This window comes from Callospermophilus lateralis, chromosome 19, assembly GCF_048772815.1.
Source record: "Callospermophilus lateralis isolate mCalLat2 chromosome 19, mCalLat2.hap1, whole genome shotgun sequence".
NCBI lineage: Eukaryota > Metazoa > Chordata > Mammalia > Rodentia > Sciuridae > Callospermophilus > Callospermophilus lateralis.
The window spans coordinates 25,549,083-25,574,896 of NC_135323.1; positions in this window are offsets into that span (position 1 = coordinate 25,549,083).

A 25,814-nucleotide genomic window follows, 5' to 3' on the forward strand; every position below is an offset into this window, starting at 1 on the left:
CTTCAACACAGCATCATAGATCAAGATTGTGGAAGGGACTCTAAAAGAGAGTTAGATCAGAGGCCATTATGCTCAGGGCTGGGGATCCATGGGAGCCCTCAAGGCCCCTGGTGACAGGGCAAGCATGGGAGATGATGGGCAGCACATGGGCCTTCCACTGCAGCCCTGGTCCAGGTTACTCTGGCCTTATCTGCTGTATGCCTAGAGCTCAGTGCACACAGGAGCCCCCCATTATTTATGGGAGATATATTCTCAGACCCCCAAGGTATGCCTGACCATGTAGAGGACCAAACCCTATATGCTATGCTTTTTCTGTAAATACTTATGATAAAGTTTAACTTACAAATGCAGTACAGTAGGATATAGACAATAGGAAGTAATGATAATATAGGACAATTATAACAGTGTAATTTAGATAAAAGTTAAATATTTAAGTTTGGCTTCTCAAAATATCTCATTGTACTGTACTCTTCTGTGACCATGTGAGATGATACAGTGCTTCCATGATAAGATGAAGTGAGATGAGTGCCAGAGGATTGTGACTTAGCATTTGGTCACTCTGTAAGGGTTATCTGAACACAAGAACTGGGACACCATGACAGTCATTCTGATAACTTGGAGGGCTACTGAGCAACTAACAGGCAGGTAGTATATACAGCATGGATACATGGCCACAGGGATGTTCATAGCCCATGTACGATGGAGTGGGATGGTGTGAGAGTTCATCATATTGCTCAGTACAGCATGCATTTTAAAACTTCTAAATTATTTCTTTCCATTTAATGTTTTTCAGACCATATTGACCAACTGAAACCATGAAAGTGAAATGGAAAAAAGTAAATCTGTGTGTAAGGGTGAATTACTAGAGTCTTCTTTCTTTTTAAGAAAATATTTAAAAACTATAGGTCTATTTTCTGATCGTACAGATGGGAAAATGGAGGTTCAGATGAGGGGACTGATTTGTTCAATGTAGAAGAGAAACTGTGTCCCAGAATTTAGACTATAACTCAGGCCCCAACACTCTAGGATCTTTTGGAGTTTTCCCCCACCCGACTCAACAGGATTCCGAGTCGACTTTAATTCTTGACTTCACTTCCAGCACAGGGATAGTAAACCTTTCTATAAAGATCCAGATCATAAATATTTTCGGTTTTGTGGGCTGTGCAGTCTGTTGCAACTGCTTCGTTCTGTCTCCATAGTGCGAAGCAGCCACAGACAGTCTGTAAACAGATGAGCATGGCCGAGTTCCAGTACAACTTGGTTCATCAAAACAGGCGCTGGTCCAGAATTGTCAGGCGGGGCTGTGGGATGTAGGTGGCTGACCTCTGTTGTGCATCATTATTAATCTCCCTCCCTCCCTTCCTCCTCGTCCGCCCCTCCATCCTCCATCCCTCTCTCCCTCCTCCTTTCCACCCTTCCTTCCTCCCTTCCTCCCTTCCATGCTGGGGATGCAACCCAGGGCCTTGTGTGTACCATAAAAGTGCTCTACTGCTGAGCCGCATACCCAGACAATTTCTTTAGCAGGAAGCTCAGAGCAAAGCCAAGATATGGGGAACAGATCTAGTTAGGAAATATTGGGGCTGTGCTGTCTTGGCAGGAGGGAGATGGCAAATTCTGCATGAGATTGTGAGTGGGACCTGAGTGAAGGTTTTAGAGAGAGAGCTGTGAGTTGGCCTTGGGTTATGCCACAGGGCAGGAGAGGAAGACCATCTCTGGGAGAGGAGGATGTGTAATGGGGAGGCTGGCCAAGCCATAAGGCTCCTGATGGGGAAGCTGTGTCTTTTGTCCCTGTGGATGACGGAAGCCATGCCAGAGGTTTCAATCAGGGGTGTGACAGATCTTCAGGCACTGGTGGAGACTGACACAACCCCTCAGGGAATAGGGCAGAGCCAGGTGTTAGCTGCCATGGCTTTGATGAGAGATGACGGGAGGAAGGCAGGCTATGGTCAGCGTGGCTCCCACGTCCCCACAGAGGCTCCCATTGAGAAGGGTCTCTGCCTATGATAAGGGGCACATGGGTTGGTTTAACTTATTGATTATCGATTGTCTCAGAGCCAGGAGACTTCAATTGAATGCCCGTCTATTTTTCATTAGCTGTGCAAACTTGGAAATGTCACTTAGCCGCTCCGAGCTTCGGGAGCCTAATCTTTGAGTGGAACTAATATCTGCTGCCAAAGATTGCTCCACAGATTATACAGGATAATGTATGAAAGCTTGACTTTAAATCCCACTTTTAATGTATAAATACATCGCAAAGTGTTTTTCTTTTAATATAAACTGAATTCTCAAAGAGATTAGATGTGAAGAGGGATTTATCCTGCCAGTGATGGGCACTGTTCTCGAAGTTGTAATCCACTGTGGAAATGGGGATCATTTAGACATTTCTCATGGATCTTTGGGATGGTCTCAAAGGTCTGAGAATGGATTTTAAGATGTCTCTGAGGCTGGAATTTTAATAAAATGTACATTCCTTGTAAATTACTTTGCTCACACAAAAATGTGCTTTCTGCTACAAATAGAGATTGCTGCTACCATCAGTGCTAAATGAGGATTGCATTATTTTAAATTTGATTGATGTTGGCCTCTAGTGCATTCCTGAAAGAAATACAGCAAAGTCAGGTGGTTGCATCCTCCCACCCCATCTTGAATGAGTCTTAGCAAGGTGGTTATTGAGTAAACTGCCCTCCTTGAACGTGTGGGAGGTGCCCTTACAAATGTGTTCAGTGTCATGCAGAAGGCTGTAAATATTTATTTCCCCAATTGTTACCGAGAGTCCAATTTTAATTTGTTTGTTCTTTCTCTTAATGCCGAGGCCTACTTAGTCTACCCGTTGAAAGTCCTTAAGAATATTAACAGGGAATCCTCCTAGAATTGCTACTGAGTTTTTAAATGTTTGTGAATTACCCTGACAGGCTTTTACTTTTAACTCACATTAAGTAGATTTCATTATTAACAAGAATATGCACAAATTGAAATGAGGCCATTAACATCTCAAATATACTGCATTTTAAAAAAGAAAGCAAGTTGGTAAAAAAACGGAAAACATTTTGTAAAAAAAAAAAAAAAATTGGTTGCCAAAATAGAGAAAAGAAACCAAATTCAATCATTCTAAGAAAACATACTGTTTATAAGCAAACATCAAGAACAGTGAATTGGACTGAAAACCTGGGGTCTGAGTTCATGTTTAAATCAGTTTTTGACAAACGATTTTGTTGTAAGGTAGTTTACTATGTGGTCAATTTGCCAACATAATGCATTCAAAGAATTTACTAATGTACCTAAAATGTGCTTATTTTAAACCATTAGATGAAACATTTTCAAAAACATTTAGAAGATCCTGGCCAAGTTTCGGGTGTCAGCTTTCCTTTTGCCTTTGGAACAAGATTTTTAAATGGCTCATCTTGCCTCTGTCACAGTTCTGCATGGCCCGAGCTGAGAGAGGGGTCAGCTGAGTATGGGGCCTGGGCTGCTGGCCTAGTAATGGAGTTACCAGAGACCAGAGGCAGAGCGGGGGCCAGGCTGACAATGAAACATTTTCCTACCCACAGTGCTGTGGCACCCCAAGCCAGCAGTCTCTAGCTCTCTGGCACCCTAGGAGGGAACTTGATTCCCTCCTCACTCTGGCTCCATGGAACTGGGCAGACCCTGCAGGCCGAGCGCTTAGCCCAGGAGCCTGCCTCTGCAGCAGGTGCCAGGAGGAAGTCCTGGGTCCCCAGGTTACTCTGGTCTGACCTGGTTATAAATTTCTGATTCCTGCAAACCTCTGCTGAGGTTTGACAACCTGTCAGAATGGCCCACCGCAGTCAGAAAAGCGGGTCGCTTCCATTTGTCGTTTAGATGTGACGTGTCCCCCAGCAGCTCATGTGGAAGGCTGGGTGCCCAGTGTTCAGAGTTGGGGCCTTTGGGAGGTCACTGGAGCACGAAGGCATCAGTGGTTTGATCCATCTGCGAATTAGTGACTTGATGTGCTGAAGGGAGGAGGTGGAGGCGTCAGGAGGTGGGGCCCACTGGGGGAAGCAGGTCAGTGGGGTGTGCCCTGGGGGGCATGTTGGGGCCCTGGCCCCTTCTTTTATCTCTTGTCCCTGCTCCCCGGCTGCCATGTGCTGAATAGCTCTGCTCCACCACTTGCTGCCTGCCATGAGGCTCTGCCTTGCCACAGACCCAGCAGCAGTGGCACTTAGTGACCATGGAAGGACACCCATGAAACAGTCACCTGGGCCAAGGTGGATCGCTCCTACTGTAAGTCGATTCCTTGAACACATGAGCATTTGCTGGCTTATTATGAAGACCATCATGGAGGACACAGACAGAAGAGGTGCATGGTGAGGCATGGCAAGCAGGCTCAGAGCCCCGTGCCCTCCACGTGCCCCACCTCCATCAACCCAGAGGGTCCAGACCCTGCCACTGAGGGTTTTGTTGGAGGTTCCATTATGTAGGTGTGATTGGCTAACTCCTTGGCCATTGGTGCCACGCTCCATCAGCCCTTCTCCTGGTGGAAAATCCTACCCTGTAATCATGTGGCTGTTTCTTCTGGCCACCAGGCCCCACCTTCCAAGAGTCATCTCATCATCATGAACTCAGGTGTGGTTGAAGGGGCTTATGACAGTGACAAAAACATGTTCCTCTCACCCCTATGGCTCAGCTGGCCCCAAGGGCTTCAGAAGCTCTGTACCAGGAACCAGGATGAAGAATATCTGTGTCTCTATCTATCTATCTCCCTATCTATCTATTTACCTATCCATCAACTGGGAAGTAGAAGCTGGAGGATAAGAAGAAGAATTAAGAGGAAAGGGAACAGACTGACAGAGAGACTGTGGGAACTGGGGGTCAGTGTCAGGGACACCTGAGGGCTTTGCCAAGGACATGGAGTCTTGGGGCCCAGGAAACTGTTCCCCACCGCGTTCTGCTTCTGCCTGCTGAGTTCTGTGGACTGAAGGAGAGCCCAGGTCTCTCTCTGACCTTCTCTTGGCTGGCCTCTCCCCCCTCTTTCTCCTGCAGAGCATAGGGAGGGCTTCCTCTGAGTGCCTGTTACCTAAGAGCATTTCCTGTGGTGGAGTGTAGTCCTCCTGTCAGGAATCTCCCAAACCAGGGATTGACTCCTACTTGGCAAAGCATGCAAGGCCACCCAGCAGGGGGCTTGACGCAGCCTGTCACTGGTTCTTCTGGAGGCACTGCCTGAGAGACTTTGTCTGTATAACAGGTCATTCCTATTCACCTCCCATTTCTTCCCTCACCTCCTCCTGACCTGCCCCCCTCCAGAAACCCCAGCCCCTTTCCCTCCTCTAGCGAAGGCTGCTGTGTTCAGGAACCACCTGGAATTTCTTGGAGTCCCACGTTTTGTGTGGCTCCTGTGCACATGTGCACAGAAAAAAAAAACTGTAGACCTTTCTCCTGTACACCTCCCTGTGGACTCCAATGATCAGCCCTTTGGGGGAAGAAGAGGGACTTTTCCTTTCTCCCCTTCAGAAGCTGCCTGGCTAAGGAGTCCAGGCTTCCTGTATCCCTACCCACAAGCCTGATCATAATTGAAGCAAACTTAAATAGTAAAAACAGTAAGTTTTTTGTATGATGATTTGGGAAACCCAAATATTAGGATATAAAGTGTTAGGCTGCAAAGTACAGTTGGTGGCTTGGCTTTCAGTAGACTGTTGCATGGTGTGTGGACAATATCAAATGGACTCAGTGAACTGGCCATTTGGTGAATTTGTGGTTCAGCCACCAGACTGGGTTCCAGGTAGAGAGGACATAGGCATGGCCTGGGCCCCAGGGTGGCATGCCCCAGTGGAGCATGGGCCAGACCATGGATGGTCCTCCTTCGGGAAGACACGGGGGATGGGGGCAGGGAAGGAGAAGGCCTAGCATAAAGGTTTCTGGGTCCTGAACCCCCAAATGAACAAGGCCTAACTCTTTTACCATCTGAGGTTTATTTGGGGAAAAAGTTTCATTGTTAAAATCAACAGAAACACATTTTGAAAGCTGCTGGAGAGGGGCCCACATGCACTTTGGAACAATGTCAGTTAAGAACTTTCTAGCCCCCAGACATTGTGCTGAGCACCTGGTCCTCACTCCAGCCGTCAGGGGACAGTGACTCTCACCCTCTTTTACAAGAGAGGATACAGGCTGGGATTGTCCTGAAGCCCTGATTTGAATCCAGAGCTTCTGACATTCTAGAATATCTCTGTGCAAGCTGAAAATGGCAGCTGCTGTCTTTTGGTCCACTCATTTGGGGACTCTATAGGGAATGTTCAGGTAGCCTGTGGGACCACTTTGTGACCTGATTCCAGCGTCTTGCTCAGAGGAGCTCCAGAATGGACTTTGTTGGCAAGTTGGGCTTTTCCTGCTCCGGAATGTCTCATGCCTTGATTTGTGGCCCTCTTTCCTCCCTTCCCAACCCTTTAAGGCCCAACTTCCTCCTCGCTTCTCCCATAAGGCCGCAAGTGAACACACAGAGCATAAGAGCCCGTGCTGACGGAGACCTCTGCCATTGCTGCCGGCCATAGGCGGGAAGCTGAGGCCCAGGAACTCCAGCCACAGCCCCTGAGCCACGCAGTGGCAACTGGCTGAGCCCATTCCTGACACTTTATTGCTTTGTCACCTTTCTCTGTTGACCCCTCACTTCCGTCTCCCCAGGTCACAGGGACTTTTGCCTCTTCCAAACTCCTTTGGCTCTTTGGAAATCAGCTCACAATTATTTGGCCTAAAACATGGTTTGTCTGTGACTGTAAGTCACTTCCCCAGAGTGTACTCCTCTCCTCTGCACCTAAGGCGTGAGGTCCTGAGGGCCCTATTCTTTATCACATTCTTCTCTGGTGTCACCACAGAGCTGGGCCCAGGACTCAGGGTCTCTAGTACATTCTTTAGGAGTCCAACTGGCATTTGAAGCCTCTTCTCCCTGGGGAGTGATGGCTTTTGGATTGTTTACTGCAGGGATTTGGTTTCTGAACGTGTATATAAATTTCTTCATGGGGTAATTGCCAAAGTATGTTATGAAGGCTGGCCCTTCACAGAGTTAGTCCCCTTGGTTTAGCATCTTTCACGCTTGTCTCTGGCAAATGGCAGTGGCTCAGGTCCCTCCAGGTCTACCCCAGTTCCTCCTGCTCTGGTGGATAAACTCGACTCACTCCTCAGAAGCAGCACAATTTTCTAGATCAGCATCCTTGACAGCAGACCTCCACCTCCTGAAACAGCTCCTTGTGTGACCTGGACTTGTCCTGTGGACGCTGCTCAGCATAAACCATAGTTGTTTTGGAAAAGGTTGGGGAAAAGGTGTAGGGCCACATTTAGTTTGTCTTGCCTTCCATAAGGATGTACTTTAAACACAGCCAGAACATATAAGAGAAGGGGCCAAAGAGATCCCCAGCAGCTGGGGGCAAGAAGATGTGCCTCTGGACACAAGAAGGAGACGTTCTCTCCCTTCCGCCTTAGGAACATCAGTCTATGCTGCAATATCTACTGTGGTAGGGGGAGTTGATAGCCCCAAAGGTGTCTACACACAGGTCTCTGGAATCTGTGACTGTGTTAGGTTACGCAACAAAGGGGGGGTCAGGGTACAGAGGAAATCAAGGCTGCCAATCAGATGACCTTAAAGTAGGGAGATGATTCTGGATTATCCCACAGCCCATAGTAACCCCAAGATCCTTAAAAATAAAAGAGGATATTGAAAGACATGTCAGAGCCATGGGGGCCTAAGGAATCAGCTCAACTTCGCTGCTTTTAAGAAGGAGAAAGGAGCCATAAGGCCAGGGAAATTGTGCCTTATAGAAGCTCATAAAGAGAAGGCAAGGGATTCTTCCCCTGGAACTTCTGGAAAGCAAGGCACATGGCCAGTACCTTGACCTTCATCTAGTGAGTCCCATGGCAGGCTTGATCTACAGAACTGTAGGATGACAGATATGCATGGTTTTTATGCCACTCAATTGGTGGTAATTCATCATAGCTGCAATAGAAAACTAGTACCATCTGTAGATCTTAAATGTGAGATTGATAAATTATGTGTGTGTATGAATTATGGCATAATGAATCTTACTATTATGTATATTCATAATGCACTGATAAAAATTTTAAAAAGAGTGCAAAAGAAAATACTTTGAATTTGTGAATCTTTTGTCAGTCAGAGGAAGCATTCGCATTTTCGAATCGATAAATCGTTGTTGGTTTTGATTTGAGACAGTGTCCCCAGGAGTGAAGGTGAGCCTTTCCTGTTTTCCTCCTCTGGCAGGTTAGCAGAACCATTTCCCAGTGGTTTCCACATCCTTCCACAATTCTGTTAGTATGTATACAAAGTTTAGTTCAGGTCAACTGGTCATTTTGGTTTTGCCTCTGCAAACTCTTTCAAAAAGCAATTTTATCTTTGAACCAACTTTGTTAACACTATGAAAGATAGCCATGGTTGCTAAGAGAAGCCACCAAGGTGTTGCCATGGGAACGATTGTTTTTAAATCAGGAATAACAAGCTCTAACTGTAAGGAGCTCAGGTAGGGAAGGCAGGGGGAAGAGCTGCCCCTCACTTCCTTCTCATTAGAGGGAAATACTCTGAGCTTTCCTGCCAGCTCCATGAATTCAGTGGATGTTGCTCTGCTGCTTGGGGAAGGACAGTAGTAAATACATGAGTTTGGATCTAAACAGGTTTGGATCCGATTCCTGATTCACGGCATGGCCCTCTGCAAGACCTTGAAGAAGCTGCTGTGGGACTCCACCATGTTAATCATGAAATGAGGATCATGATTGCATTTACCTGCAGGAGACGGTGCCATTACTTAAGTGGACAAAATCTATTTGTCCAGTACACTGCCTGGAAAGTCGTAGGAATGCAGTACTTGGTAGCGCCATTCTGCTGAGACAAGAGACTGTGGTTGTAGGGGCCTGGATGGTGCTTCCAGAGCCAACCTGGAGAGATTTTTCAATCCATTGGACTCTGAAAAGGGACCTCCTGTTGCAGATGGTGGGCAGCTCAGCCCACGGTGACTCGTGGGTCACACAGTTGGTTTAGAGCCTGCAGCTTGGGCCAGGGGGTACCTTTGCGTTGCTGTGCAGCCCCATCCAGGTGCAGAGTCTTGCTGAGGGTTTCTACCCTCCTCTCTCTGTGCGCCAGGAGCGAGTCTCTGTGGATGGGCAGCATTGGTGTTGTGAGGAGCCACTGTGAGGAGCACCTGTGTGAGTGGTGGTCCAGTCATGCTGTGAAGTTGCTGTCAGCTCTCTCTGGTTTTGCCCATGGGCTACTGGCCAGAGGGACAGCTGGGGAGAGGGAGGCATGACTGGGTGAGCTGCTGTGGAGGCTGAGAGCAGGCACAGGGGTTGTGGACTGTATGCCACAATCTAAATATGGTTTGTTCCTCAGAACTCATGCAGGAGTTTAATCCCAAAGTCACATGTTAAAGGTATTAAGGAGGGCTGGGGATGTGGCTCAAGCGGTAGCGCGCTCGCCTGGCATGCGTGCGGCCCGGGTTCGATCCTCAGCACCACATACCAACAAAGATGTTGTGTCTGCCGAAAAAACAAAACTAAAAAAAAAAAAAAAGGTATTAAGGAGCGAGAGCTTGATCCAACAACAATGTCTGGAAGGCCTTGGGGAAGTGAGTAGGTTTAGGTAAGGCTGTGAGGGGGGAAGCCCCATGATGGAACCTTGGTGTCTTTATAAGAAGACGGACAGAGGCTGGATACTCAGACATTGACGCCTGAGCTCTCTGTCTCTTGACCTGAGATGCTCTGTGCCACCCTGAGACTCTGCCAGCAAGAAGCCATCACCAGAATTGTCAGTGCCATGCCCTTAAGCCTCCAAAACTGTGGGTCACATAAATCTCTGTTCTTTATAAAGGTGTCCTGCCTCATGTACTTCTTAGATTGTATTAATCTGCTCCTTGTCACTATATCTGCAGAGGTACAGCCATGAAAGAAAAGGCTCCACTGAGTCTGCCCTCATGCAGAACTGGGGAGGTAGCTAAATAGTGCATGAAACTGGGAGGACTAGGTAGAGGACGACCAGAGGGGGATCAGGGGTCATCAAGAAGACAGGGTGGGGGTACAAAGACTGGAGAAGGTGGCCCCAGAGCAGCTCTAGGTCGGGTGGGCACGTGCCTCTGGCTCAGCAAACCCAAGATGCCTGATGAACTGATTGAGCAACAGGGCCCTTGGCTCAGCCCATCAGGAAAGCCCAGCCTCCCACTAGCACATCCACCTTGCATGAGCCTGGGTTGGTCTGTCTCGGCCCAGAGGAAGGAGATCCGGTGCTTCTGAGCAGCATATCTCTACTGTAGGAAAGCACACTGCGTCTATAGCGTACTCTCTGATCAGAACAGTACAGTCTTTGTGAAAGGGGAAGGTGAACACAGGGAAGAGCTGAGCTCGAATCCCACTTCTAGTAACACTGAAACACACGTCCCACGTCAGAGCCATGTGGAATGGGAGACAGTCCTGGACCTTCTCACCCAGTGTTCCACGGACTTTGTGGTCCAGATGTTCAGGCTGCAAAGACTTCTAGAGGAGGATTTCCCCTTGGAAGGGGAATTGCATTTGGGAATAATTATGTCAGCCTTGCATATGAACAGAATGCCTCTCAGACGACAGAGAAACCCAGAGACACCTGAGCTGAATCTGGTTCAAGACTGCTCACAGCCATCAGTTGGCGATTGCTGTCAGCCCATTTCAATGAAGGCTGGAGTTTTCAATCAAATTTATGTGGATCAATAGCCCAAGACTTGACTGATAGCAAAGGTAAGAGAAAGAACATCAAGGAGGAATTTGGTGTGTTAAGTATTGCTGAACTGCACCTCTTTAGGCTCTGAAGAGGTAGGGCACGAAGAAAACCAGAGTCTTTAATATAGCATTATTTCATTAAACTTTCATTATACTAATTATATACTACAATTGTGTAGTGCTTTGGAGCCCACAGGATGTCAGAAGAATGTTTTTTCTACATCTAAAATAACGAACATCATTGCAGATTCTATCATTAGTTTCTGAATTCATTCAGCAACCATTTACTGAGCACCTACTTTGTGCAAAGCAGCACACATCAAGGATCAAAGATGACTTCTATTCACAGTCCTTGAGCTAAAGTGTAGCTCAGGGGAAGAGCATTTGCCTAGCATGTGTGAGGTCCTGGGATCAATCTGCTGCACAACAAATAAATAAATATAAATTTAAAAAATAAATAAAATATTCACGATTCTTTCCTTCTAGCAGCTCCCATTCTGGTGGGGAGACGTCATGCTGGACTGGAACCTAGTTTGACCTCTCTGAGAGCTGCAATAGCACTAAGTCAGGGTCAGAGAGCGGAAGATGGGGTCCCCAATGACCAAGGTTTTCCCAGGAGAAGGGAAGAGAGGCTTGCCAGTGTGGTGATGGTGGCCAGCCTGGGACCTCTGTGTATCTGGGGGTGAATGGAAGGGACAGCAGCTTCCTGCTGCTGCTGGTCTTTGGGATGGCTTCGCTCCTTGTCCCCACACATTAGCATGTAGCCCCCTGTTCAGTTTCCTTATTGTGCTTTCTGGCATGGGCTCATCTCTGGACAGGACATAGCTGAGAGAGCAAGGAAGGAATTCAGCCGTGGGTAAGTGGTCAATAAATTTCAGCTCTTTTATTATCCATATAACTGGCCGCTGTATTTCTATAAAGTCAGTCACTTGGACTTGGGTTTCTTAGAGAGCCATCCAGAAGCTTCTCAGCTAAGGGGAAGTGGTTCCACATGGGCTTAAGCAGTTTAATTGTAATCCCCATGAAAATCTCTTTGTGGGGCACTGGACGAGAGCATCTTTTCCTGGTGACAACTTGCCTTGAGACAACCGTGGCTTCTATCCTACTGGGCCCGGAGGCCTCTGCCCAGCTGCCATGATTCCCCAGGGACCAGGCAGGGGTCTTGCTGCTGTGACTTCCTGAGCCAGGAACAATGTGGCCTCTCCTCCCTGGCCCTTCAGAAGACTCAAAGGCAGCCTGTGAATGTGGGATCACTTGGCCAGAAAGGCGTCCCTCAGTGGGGCCTTTGTGGGGCATTGCTAAGGGGTGTAGAGTGACCACAGTCCCAACCCACTAGGCGGTGACACACAAACCCATAACATTTATGCTTTGAAATGTCAGACCCTTGAGTTTAAAAACAGACTCTAAAGAGCTTGAGAACCTGGCAATTAATCAGAACTTTCTGCTCAGAATGAAAACACGGAATGGCTTGTGGCGTCCACACACAGACCCTGCTGATGGAATTGCTTTCCTCCTGGTGCCCAAATGCCCCTCGGTCTCATTCCCTACCCACCCCACCCCCACTTGGTCATTTATTGTTTGGCATTTTAGTAAGCATGGGGGTCTTCACATCATTTCAAAAAAAATTGCTACTGCTGCTATTTTCCAAATAACAGCCACCGCGCTTTGGACCACAGAAAGATCAGCTTTTTATTGTCTGTAGTCACCAATGGGCTGACAGATCCATGGTCTGGATTCTGTCTGTTCTCTTGGTTTTGTTTGTGCAAAAGGCAGGAGTCTCTGCCCTGGGTCCTTTAATTAGCATCTGGGCTTTACTCTGTATGTCTGTCCTCTTCCATGGAAAAGCCATCCAACTTGGCTTCTCAGAATCATTGATTCCATAGTCACAGTTCATTGTTGAGCTCTTCCCGGTGCTGTATACGGAGACTATAGTAGTTCATTTTCTCTTGCTGCAATGAAATGCCTGAGGCTGGAAACCTTATAAAGAAAGTTGATTTAGCTCATAGCTAAGAAGGCTGGAAGTCCAAGATCAGGCAGCCCCATGGCGAGGCCCCTGGTGAAGCCCCCTTTACTCTGCCACGACATGGCCCCAGTGGCAGCCCAGGAGAGGGAAGAGGCCAGTCTCACTCTTATAACAGCCCCCTTGTGAGAACTAACTGGGGGTCCATAGAATGAGATCGATTCCTTGGGGGACAGTGCTCCCAGCGAGCCAGTCGCTTCCACCTCTTAAATGTTCTGCTGCCTCTCATGTGGCCACATTGGGGACCTAGCTGCCAGAACATGAACCCTGGGGACACAGCCAAACCATATCCAGATCAGAGCCAGGGTGTGCAGAGAAAGAGGCACCACTGCTGACTTGGAGCTGACTGGGGGCAGTGGGGGTGGAGGGCAGCCAGGACAGGGTGGGCACTGGCTGGGCAGTGGGAGAGGTTGACAGTGGGAGACCTTGGGAGGCTTCCCTTTGTGGAATTTGACCATTTTCTGATTAAGATTCAGATAATACCATTTAAGAGAACTGAGGCTCCATTTTCTTGTGCAGGTGAGAGTAGAAAGAATGAAAACACCTTGTTTGGTGCCATTCTGGAGAACAGAAAGAACTCTGGACTTTGGAGCTCAGAATCCCTGGGTTGTGGTTCGTTTTTCACCGGGAGACTCATTAGTGCTCTGAGCCTCCGTCGTTGTCGTCCTGTGGAATGGGGGTCATCAACATCATCTCCAGGGTTAGGGAGGACACTGTGTGTGAACATGTATTCAGTAAAGCCTGTCTCAGATGTCATAGGCTCATCCCTAGCTGTGAATTTTCTGGGGTTTGTAAGTACTGAGATTATAAGCTTACCTTAAAGATTGGCCTCATTCATTATAATTCTTTCATAGTAGTTGTTCACTTCCCCAGATGATAGGTAAACCATCCGAGGGTGGCAGTGTGGGGAGAGGGCCCTCTGGGTTCTGCCCTGAGACATTGCTACCCCTGGACACACAGTGATGGTGCCGCTCTTAAGAACCAGCCTCCCCGTCCTGGGCCTGGGGCTGGGGCTCAGAGGTAGAGCACTCGCTTAGCATGCGTGAGGCACTGGGTTCCATTCTCAGCACCACATAAAAAAAAAAAACAATAAAGATATTGTGCCCACCTATAACTAAAAATAAGTTTTTTTTTTTTTTTTTAAAAAAAGAACCCATCTCCCTTTCCCAGTCTGCTTGGTACAGGAGTCTCCCCATGATACACAGCTCTGAAAATCCTGTCAGCTTGGAAAATGACCATGAGATGTCTGCTCAGCGATAGTGACCCACATTGTTTGTGAACCCTGCTGCTCCACTGGAAGGAACTGAGGCATGCAGGGAAATTGGCTTCTTACAGGTCCCATCTGTCAGCGGTGCCACGGCAGCATTGCAGGGAAGGAACTGGCTCAGGCAGGATGCTTCTCAAAAGCAGCCCCACCCCTGCCATGGCAAAGACTCTAGCCCAGGTCCCCATCAGGAGCATGAATGTGGCTAGTCCCATTTTCTAATTTTCCCGTCTCCTTGTGATTTGGAGACAGCATTAAGGATTGGGATTTCCACAACATTCCTTTCTTTCTTGGTGAGTCCCGAGGATCTAATAACTGTGTGAACTCTCTCATCTTGGGTGACAGACGGGGCCTTCTGCTTGCCGGTTGATTCCTGGCACTGTCGAGTGTTTCTGGTTCTCATGTCTGCACAGCCCAAACCACACCAGGTCCGGCATCCGTTGCCCTTATCTGGAATCTTAACCCACGCTGGGCTGTGCTGCTCACCTCTGGGGACATGACTTCTGTTACTCTGTGCTTCCTCACATGTCAACTGAAGGCATGACGTTCAGCCTCTCTGGCTCTTAGCGTCTTAATCTGGAGGGTGATACAGCAGGGAGCATCTGTTAGAAAGCAAGGGAGGGATTTGCCCAAGAAGGAACGATTGCAGGAGCCGATAGAGTTTCTGACCCTCGTGGTGTGGACGGGGGACGCCTTCCGACCTTCAGCTGGCCTGTGGAAAGGAGAAGGGGAAGGGAGGAGATGGTGGCCAGGACGAGAGCCACTGGGGCTGCTCTGAGCATCTCGGCCAGCTGAGTGGGTGCTCCAGGGCAGAGACTGTCCACACAGAAGTCTTGGAAGGGAGGAGCTGGCAAGGTCCCGTGCCCTCTTCACGCTCAGTTACCGAGCAGGGACTCAGCTGTCGAAGGCCGCGGCCTCTGTTTGAATGAAGCAATTGGGGCTGTTCTTCCAACCACACTTCTTGTACCTGAACCACAACTCCTTTCTTGCAAGATGAGTGGTCTTTCTTCCTAGCTGACATACGTCCCCTCCCTCCCTCCCTCCCTCCTTCACTCTCCCTTTGTTTCCACGAAGTGCAGGGTAAACCACTCTGACGTTTTAATTCGAGCGTGTGCCTCTTTTCATCAGTCTGTTAACTGTGTGAACGCTCAGGCGTGAGCACAGGGGACACTTGCATGTTTCCCTGAGCATCTGAATGCGCTTCACCGGGGTTGACATCCCAGGTCTACGCGCCACTGTGAGCTGGCAAAGCCTGAGCCCCAGGGACGAGGCCTGAGAGAGCCTTGGACACACACAGATGGAAAGCTGGTGCAGGAGCTGCCTGCCGCCTGCGGAGGAGCTGGAGCTGCTGGGAGAGGCTGGCGAGGGGGCTGCTTCTCGCTTCCCTTCCCGGGGAGGGCCTCTTGCTGCCTGCCCTTCCCCGGGCTGCTTTCCAGGCCCCAGTCGCCGGCGCCTGAACATGCTCACTGATTCCTGACTTGCCATTTTGGTTTCAGGAAATTTGATTTTAGCAAACACAGCTTGCTTTTACTGTTTTTGGCTGGTGGATGGGGTTTAGAGAGAGGCTGCATGGGCCCCAGGCCAGAAGGCGCTTTCCTGGAGCAGAAATGAGCCAACTTGTCCACTACTGCGGGCTTTGTGACCCAGGCCACCAACTTGCCTGCTGCCATCAGGTTGACCCAGCGACACCCTGCCCTGCTCTCTTCCTCTTCCACCAGTTCTCGTCCTCATCCATGAACCTCCCGTCTTGGTCTCTGGCCCTCCTCCCCTGTCCCTGCCCTCTGGATGGTGCCTACTCCTCCCTCTCTGATCTAGCCCCGTGTCCCCTGGTTTCCACACATCTTCCCTGGATCCCCATCCCGAGACTCTGGCCCTTTTTAGCCGCTCTTCCAAGGGGAAAAGTGGTCTTGTTCTTTGTCTTGATACAGAGCTTTCAGTTACAAAAGGGATGAGGCCGTGAAGTCAGAGCCTGGATTGGGGCATTGGAAAGGGAGAGGCCCAGGAAGGGAGGGTGGCAAACAGTGGTTTTGGATGGATGGGGACAGAGCTGGGACTCTCCTCCAGGCTGGTTTGGCTGAGTTGGCTGTTTGGGTTAATTTTGTCCCCAATTCTGTGGTGGACACTGGTGCCTATGTCCCTTCTTGAGATGAAAAGTGATGGATTAATTCTTCTGCTGCTAGAAGTACTGCCATAAGATAGCCTTTTCTGCTTTCTGTAGAAGGTGCTTTAGCTAAAGAATGATACTGTGCCCAAGGTCACACTCCCTTTTGGGGGGCAGCCTATATCCTATAACTGATGGATGCAAGGGTATAAAGGCCTGTCTTAGTCAGTTTCATGTTGCTGTAACAAAATATCCAAGGCTGGATACCTTTTAAAGTAAAGAGGTTTATTTAGTTTATAGCCCTAAAGGTTCAAGAGCATGGTGCTGGCATCCACTCAGCCCTGGTGAGGGCCTTATGCAAATGGCATTATAATGGTGGAAGAGATATTTGAGGAAGCACCTCACTTTTACTCACCCACTCTCAAAGGCTAGTTCCTACATCAATTCCAGCATTCATGCATCACAGGAGTGGAGCCTCCATGATGTGCTTCCCTTCCACTAAGCCTCATTTCCTGAAGGGAGTGTCACTCAACACCACCACTGGGGACCAAGCTGCCAGTGCCCAAGCCTTTAGGAGATAAACATATCTAGGCCATGGTGAGTCCAATCACTTTCCCCTCTCTGACTGCCCAGGAGAGTGCAAGTTCAGCTGCTCCCTCTGCCCCCTGCTGCTCACCTCCTTTCCTGCTCACAGGGTCCCCTCTAAGAGCACTTCCTAGTAGGCTGGTTCTCTGTTTCACAATCTGCTCCCCGGGGAACTCAACCCCCAGAACCTCCCCACATTGTTCCTCTGTACTGCAGACTAGGGATTTTGAGTGGTGATGATCCCCAGTTCGTGGTTACCATTTCACCCCTGAGAATTAAAACCATTTGTAACCAAATATTCATTGGAAACCTATTCTGTGGCAATCCCCAGCTGAGCTGTGCCACTAGCATTTGTAAATTGCCTCAGTGGTCCCTCTGAGAGAGAGAATTTAATTAAAATGAAACATTTTAAGTCATAGGGCAGGGAAGAGTGTCAGGAAGGGACGGGCCCCAGAGTAGGTGAGTGGATCCAGGTGTAGGACCTGCTCCCAAGAAGGATAAGGGGAAGCTGAGATCTTGGTATTCAAAAGGTGATGGAGACCTAGGATTGGGTCAGCATTGAGTCCAGGGCAACTAAGTCAGGGGGCATCACAGTGCTTCAAAGGAAGGAAAGCTGGAACATTGGGGGTCCAGGCCCTCATAAAGGGGCTAGTGCCAGCGAGGCAGGTGTCAAGTCCCCACCGACAGACTGATGGACTGCACTGGGGCATCTGAGCCTGGGGTACCCCCCATCTCAGGAGGATGCCAGCTGCCACCTGCTGGAGGTGGGCACAAGGTTTGCTGTCCACCTCGTCGGGTGCCTCTAAGTGAAGCCCAGCTAAGTCTAAAGTTGATAGCTGAGAAGAGTCTAAAGAAGTCAAACTTGGGCAGCGAATAACAGGTGTCCCAAGTCCACTCCTGCAGATGCTGCCGCTCGGGAAGCAGGGCCAGCTCTTCCTGTGGTGGCTGGAGAAGAGTTTCCCTGTGGTGAGCTCCAGCTCTGGGTACTCTGTGGTTGGTTCCGTGTGTTGCTGGTGTGGCCTCCAGTAGGGACATGTGGCTGGAACTCCTGCTCTGCCGCCTCAATCCATCCCGTGGAGCTGCTGGGGTGGTGGAGGGGGGAGGGTGCAGCGTGGGTTCGCGCTGGTTGCTGCTCAAATCAGGCTTATTTCTGCACGTGGTGTTTGAGAGCCGCAGGGCAAGTGCAGGTTGGCCTGGAACACCTTTCCTCCCCCAGCATGCCTTCATCTGGCTGAGGGTGTGAGGGTGGCACACGCCAGGTTGCGTGGTTAAGAAATCTCAGTACGTTGAGGACATGCTGATGATTGACAGAGGATGGAGCACAGGGCTGGGAGAGAGGCCGGGCGGGCAGAGCTGGAAGGACTCCATGCAGTCATGGGTGAGCCTGGGCTCAATCTCCGGAGCCACAGAAACCTCAGGAGGGCTTTGAGCAGGGAATGGGCACCACCACATTTGGTTCTAGAAAGATCACTATGAGGTAGGGATTATAAACCATCAAGGACCTGGAAGGAGGTTCTAGCAATAATCCAGGTGACAGGATGATGGTGACCTCACTTGATGTGGTGTCAGTGAACAGGAGGCCAGTGCACGGCTTTGAGGGGAGCAAAGAGCGAAGTACAGGAGGTGGGCAGCAAGGCCCGTGAGGGCAAAGGCTCAGCTTCTCAGGAAGAATTCATGAGGACTTGCGATGGGAACTTGTCAAAGCACTTTTCAAGACTAGTGTGGTGTTGCTCATGGATGATCCCAACAATTGGGGAGGCTGAGGCAGGAGGATCGCAAGTTCAACACTGTCTATGAAATAAAATAAAAAGGGTGGGCATGTTGCTCAGTGGTAGAAAGCCCCTAAGCTCAATCCCTAGTTCCACATTTTTCTTTTCAAATAAAAATTGAAAAAATTTTATTGATAAAGATTGAATATATTCAAGGTGTACAATGTGAAGATTTGGCATATGTGTGCATGGTATAATATCAACCACAGTCAAGTGTGTAACACATCCATGACTATCCATGTGTATGGTTGATCCTGGAACTCATTTATCTTATCACTGAAAGTTGGTACCTTTTGACCCAAATCTCCCCATTACCCCCACCCCCTGGCCCCTACCAACCACTGTCTCCTCTCTGCCTGTATGAATTTAACTTTTAAAAATTCCACTTGCAAGTGAGAGCTATTCTGTATCTGGTTTATTTCCTTCAGGTTCATCCATGTTGCTGCAAATGGCAGAATTTCTTTTTCTTTTATGACTAATATTCCATTTTTTTGTATGTGCCACAATTTTTCTACCTCACTGATGGGTACTTAGATTGTTTTCCTGTATCGTAGTCAGTTTTTTCACTACTGTGACTAAAAGACCTAACCAGAATAATTCTAGAGGAGGAAAAGTTTATTTGAGGGCTTACAGTTTCAGAGGTCTCAGTCTATAGACAGCAGGCTCTAGGTGAGGCTGAACTTCATGGTGGAAGAGCATGGTGGAGGGAAGCAGCTCACATGATGATCAGTAAGGAGAGAGAGAGAGAGAGAGAGAGAGAGAGAGAGAGAGAGAAATACCTCCACTTGCCAAATACAAATATATACCCCAAGGGCACACCCCCAGGGACCCACCTTCTCCAGCCACACCCCACCTGCTTCCAGTTACCACTATTAATCCCATCAGGGGATTAATTCGCTGATTGGGTTAAGGTTCTCAAACCTAATCATTCATCCTCTAAACCTTTTTGCATTGTCTCACAAAGGAGCTTTTGGGGGATACCTCACATCCAAACTATATACCTATCTTGGTTATTGTACATTTTGCTGTGATGAACATAAGGGTATAGGTATCTCTTTGGGATACTAATCTCATTTCCCTTGTATATAAGCCCGGAAGTGGGATTGCCGGGTCATATGGTTGATGTACTGGTAACGTTCGGAGGAGGATTTGGGACCTCCTTTAAAGGGCTGGGGCCTCTTTCAGCATGCCTGGCAGGTGAACAGCATAATAAAATCCATGATCTCTGTTTAGCCAGTGAAGACCAGGCGAGACCAGGCCTTGAATCTGTGTGATTAAGTTGATTCCATCAAGCAGTTAGTACACACGTCCAATGACATTCTGGTGTTGTATGGGCCCTTTCTTCTCCCTGTCACGCTGGTGAGATACCTCGTCATTAGGCAATGCAGTAGCGCCTGCCGCTCAGGATCTGGCACCTGAAAGACCAGGATAAATTACTTCATTTTCCCCAGTCTCAGCTTTCACATCTGCAAACTGAGGATAATAACAGCACCTGCTTTTATATGGCTGTTGTGAAGTTCAAAGTAATGAGTAACATTCTCAGCACAGCGCCTGACTTGCAATAAACCTCCATAAATGTTAGCCAACATGGGCATTATTACCTGTCCCTTCGTGTGAGTGTGTTCTGGCCCCGTCACCCCTCAGCTCGTGGGGAGGTCTGCACTTGGAGAGGTGCTCGGTGCTCAGGTCCACAGCGATCGACTGGCCACTCCTCAGCTGCTTTCACTGACCCGTCTACCCTTTCTCCCCAGACCCTTCCAGAGTGTCAGAACAATGGTGGAAAACCTGTTTGATTATAGTCAAAAGTCTCTCCGGGAAGCTCCAACCCTTCCAGGGTAATTTGGCATGATTTTACGGAAGTGAGCCTTGGGGAAAATTCAAATGTCAAGCATAATTTGGCACTTGAAACATGAAAGAAAAAGCCTCCTGATTTCTTTTCATCTACATTCCCCCTCTGCACTCTGTCCAGTCTTTTGCTTTCTTTCTCAGGGGTCATTACCCCACAACAGGGCCCAGAGGTGAGTAGCAGTGGCTGGTGGCCATCTCTCCACCCTCCTTCCGTCAGCTCTGCATCCAGCCTGGGCACCTCTGAGACACCCTGTGGCTTCTGGTTTCTGGAAGGTGGGAGGCGTTCCCAAGTGCTAGACACTCCTATTTGTAGACAGTTGGTGATGGGTTAAGGTCATCTTAAATATTATCTGGGTGAACACAAAACAAAGGGAAACTTTTCTTTGTGTTTAAAATGATACACTTCTAAAAGGCTCTTTGCCACCTCCTCCTGCTCTGATTTGAAGCTGTGCTGTCTGTTTAATCAGACCTGGAGAAGGTTGGGGTGCCAGCTCCCTCATTGGCCAGCCATGTGACTGGCAGGCTACCTCACCATGCCATCCAGGCAGATGCCCCAGAGATGAGCAACCGACTGTGCACCTGCTGCAGGATACCTGCAGCCAGCACCAGCCTCCTGAGCGATTAAGGACTCTGGCTGCTGTTGAGCTCCGCATTCCAAATCCTCTATAACTGTGCTGACCAGAATGATGCAGGTAGGGGTTCTGGGAAACCACCCCAAGAGTAGGTGCTCTGGTATGTGAACTTGGTTTGTACTTTCAGAAATTCATGCTGGCATTTGATTGCCACTGTGCTAGTGTTGAGAGATGCAGCATTTAAGAGGTGACAGGGTTGATAAGAGGCACTAATGCCATGCTTGTGGAAGTGGGTTGACCCTTGTGGGAACATGCTGTCACAAGAGAGTTATGCTTCCTCTTTTGCACACGTTCACTGGGCTTCACCTTCCGCCATGTTGTGATGAAACATGAAGGCCCTTGCCAGATGTTGCTGCTGTGCCCTTGGATTTCCCAGCTTCCAGAACCAGAGGCTAAATAAACTTCTTTACAAATTACCCAGTCTCAGGTGTTCTGCTATAGCAATGGAAAACCAAGTTGGTGGCTAAATTGACACTGAGCAAATCTACTACAGAGCTATAAAAGTTATGTAAGCTGAGTGCTTGGCCCATGAGGACATTTGGTCCTCAGGACTTGCCCTTGTCCTCCCGTTTCTCCCTTTTATTGTTCCTTGCTTACCTGAATCCTTTATTGCAAGGGGACTGGGGGAGATCTAGAGTGAGCACAGGCATCCTGTGTGTGTGTAGGACAGAAAATGAGTGCACACCATTCTGAGACCAAAATGCATAGATTTGGATATTCTGGGCTTTTGCTTTTTATTATTTTAGTGTGGTTGTGAAGTTTTTCCTAATGTACTGCTCAGGTAGAAGTGTCTGCCTAGGCCTGGAAAGCTAGCTTTTTTGGCTACTACCATGGCCACCACCCACCTCACTCCTCTCATTTTCTATTTTATTTAATTCACACACAGAACCACCTTTTGTCTATGCCAACCACACATCTTCTGTTTTTTATTAAGCAACTGATTTTAACTGAAGATAGTCTTGTCATCCATAAATAACACGATGGAACAATCTCTTTGGAGCAATAGCCTGCCTTAAACCTTGGGGCGCTCAGTAACAGAATTTGAAGCCTTGGAGACCCATCTCATTAACTTTACCTGTTAGGATTTTCTGAGGCCACGCCACAGATACATGGAATTTTCTTTCCAATAATAACTCCCTCCCAGGCTGGGATGTGTGGGCAGATTCTTCTGTGCAAGCAGTGAGACAGAAACCAAGTAGTGCGACTATTTCGGGGTCTACAGGGACAATATAATATTTGCACTGAAGGGTACGACACCCCTTATCTGGTTATCTTCAGGCTCCTTGGGTACTCCTCTTCTGGATTCACTGAGGTGATGTGGGTTCATATCTGTCTGTCTTTGTATCTATCACCAGATACAGTCATACTCGTCCTGATTACAGACCATACAACCAAGGCATACAATTTGACTAGCCCTCCAAAGACTTTGCATGGCTTGGTTTTATAGTTTCTTTAGAGATTTTTCCACTGGCATATTTTAAGGTCACTTTCTCTTGACTCTATATTGGTTTGGTCAGTTAATATGACCATTATTCCTCTAACCAAGAAGGGCATTTGGATGGTGAGAGACCCACTGGTTTGGTTTATACCATCAAAGGTGGGCAAAAAAAAAAGAAAAAAGAAAGAAAAAAAAACAGACAAAGTTTTATTTATGGCACTGAAAATGAAGTGTCAAGAGTCCTTCCTTTTTATGAATTTTCTTATCTCTAGAGCAAGGGGTTCTCAAGGCCTCATCTCTGGACCATTAGCATTAGCATCACCTAAGAACTTGTTAGAAATGCAAAATCCTGCCCCTGCCCTGGATTTACTGAATCAAAATCTCTGGGGATGGAGTGCAGCAAACTGCTTTACCAAGCCAAACCTCCAGGTGATTCTGAGGGCAGCTAAGTTCTGGAAACCCTGCTCCAGAGCCAGGAACACAGGGATTTCCTTGACAACTGCAGTAGCTATATATTTGTTCATACAGCTCACATGAGAGGCCCATGTGTGGCGTTGGAAACAGCCAGATCATTCAGACAAGAGACAAGAGCTTTTCTCACCAGTACATTTGTCCAAGTCCTTAATGTTTGCAGGTAAAAACTTGGAGCTAAAGAAAGGAAAGGGGAACTGCCCAAGGTTAACCTGTTGGTGCAGAAATCAAAAAGGATTTTTAGCTCTTTGAATTCCCATTTCATTGTTCTTCCTGTTGAAACTCAAGGAGAGTTTGGGAGGGTGGGCAGGTGACAAGGAGGCTTGTTGGAGGTGACCGTGTACCCGGTTGAGTTAGCATTTCATCTAGCCTCTGCCTTTTTCTATGAGTTGAATCTGGAATGCCCCTGCCCCCATAGCTTGTGTATTGAGAGCATGATTCCCAGCAGAAGGTTCAGGAGTAGGACTTTCAGGCAGTGGATGGGGCTCTGACCTCATCCATTTTCTGAATTAATCCAGTGATAGCTGGATGCACTATTGGGTGGTGATGGTAAGCAGATGGGAGAAAGCAGGTCAGTGGAGGCGTGGCCTTGGGGACTGTATGTCTCTCTCCCTCTGCTTCCTGCTGCCTGAGCTGAGCAGTATTCCTCAACCTCGACCTTCCGCCATGGTGTTCTTCCTTACCCCAGGCCAAGGGCAGTCTAGTCAGCTGACCAGGTACTGAACTTAGGAAACCATGAGTCAACATAAACTTTTCCTCCCCTAATTTGTTCTTGTCAGGGATTTTGGTCACAGCCATGAAGAGTTAACTGACACAGGGGGCCAAGAGGAATCATCACACCCATGACCCCATGTCTCAGTCTCTTTATCTGAAAAACAGAGCCATAATCCATGTTGCATCTACCTCCAAAGAGGCACAAAAACAACCTGCAACATTGTCAGGTGAAGTCTGTCTACAGTGCAGCAGCTGCTGCCACCACGGCCGTTTTAGCCAGTGTCAGCTGTCCTGCCCGCCTTGCTCTGGCAGATAGGAGGGAGACAGAACACCTTGTTAGGAGGCCTCAGCTCTGGCCTCCAGGAAGAACTGTCCTTTCCTTTCATTGACAAGTTCAGATGACAGCCTTTCTTATTCTTGGTCCCTGCCCCATCCAAACCAGCAAAACAGCCACTTATGTGATAATCATTTTATCACACAGCTGCTATTGTAAATAAGGGATGGAGGCCCTGTGCGGGGGCCATCTTTACAACAGCTCCATCTAAATGCAAATGCAGATCCCCTGCCAAACAGTGAGGTGAAAGCTTTCCTATTAGCAGGCAGGAGATAGGAGAGTTAATTTAATGCTAAAACATTCCCATGCAAGGAGAGCAATTTCCCCTGTTGAGCAGTGGCCTCATTTTCTCTCCATGACCACCGTGCCCATAATATGATAATTTTTACCTTTTTAAACTTTGCTGAAGGAAAAAGGACAGTCATCTATCTTTGGAAATGGCTCCTTCTGCATTCATTTTATCTACAAAAATGCAGATATTTGTCTATTTGGTGAATGAATGGCCTGGAAAAAGCTGAGAGATGAAGATGGCTTCAATGCTGTGACGTGTATGAATTCAAGGTCTGCACTTGACTCTGTGAACTCCCCACCGGCGCGCTCGCTGTGTGATGGTATTTGCCCCGTCTCAACTAATCGGCTCTTTTTCTTCCCTCTGTGTAGTCAATCTCCTTGGGCTGAGAAAAGAGGAATTGAGAGGGAGAACAGAAGGAGAAGAATAAGGACGACTAAGTCATTCTGCAGAGCAGTTATGCGGCAGTGGGCTGGGAGGCATTAAAATGGGCCCTGCTTTCTGCATGTCGCAGATCAGAAGCTTTTAGAGCACCCACTTAGCCTTGCTGAGGCTTCTTAGCCATTAAACGTTGGAGATAATGCATTTGCCTGGATAGAGAGAAGGGGCTGCATGTCTTCCGAGCCCACCTCCCAAGGCTGTCCTTGCCTTGGTTTCCTGTGCTGTCAGTGACAGGCTGGTGTTGGCCTTATTTTTCAAGCAAGGGAGTGCACTTAGGTGTTTGTCCTGCCAAGATTGTACAGCCAGCAAAAAAGCTATAGTCAGTCCTCATTATTAGCAAATTCTGTACTTGTGAATGTCCCTGTTTCCCAAAATTTATTTGTAACCTTAAAATCATGGTCATGTGTGGATAATGCACAGAACTGCAAAAAATTGGAATTGCTCGAAGGGCAGGTTCCCAGCTGAGTTCAAGCAAGTTGACTCTGCCTTCTTGTGTCAGCTCAGACTATGAGCTAGAGTATTTCCTATGGTTTATTTAGGGGCAGTTTCCCTGTTTTCATGCTTGTTGTTGGTGATTGGACCCCAGGCATAGGGCTGGAGGGAGGCCTACTGCTAGGAGCACCACAGGAAGAACACATGTATGTTAGGTACTTTCATGCAGGTATGAGGCACAGTGCTGCTGGCCATGAGTTCCATGCTATGAGTCAGCCACAGGTATTAAAAAAGATATCTTAACAGAAGCACGCATAAAACAAGGTTGTATATTGATCAGTGGATGAAAATGTGACCAAAGCCTCCAGGAATTTAACTTGTGTTCCCAGAGAACCAGTGCATAGTACATGGTACTGTCCAATCTGGTCTGTGGAGGAGCCTTTGCCTAGCAAAGCTGGGGAGGCAGTAGAATCCTTCATCCCTTAGATGGGCACCAGTGTACCCATTTCCTCCTGGCAACATCCTACTGGCTCCTACTAGCTACCTACAAGCACTGTCCTTATTTTACAGGTAAGCCAACAGTGCTTGGGAGCTAAGGGGTATGTCCAAAGTCAGATGACAGGAAGAAGAGTGACAACCCACATGAGATCAAAGTCATGCTGTCCACCACTGAGCCCTATGAGAGGGGAGGAAAGAGGGGCCAGGAGCATGCATGGCATGTCCTCAACAGGATGCCTGTCTGCTGGGAATTTACATTCTAGTACACTAATTTTTGTTGTTTTAG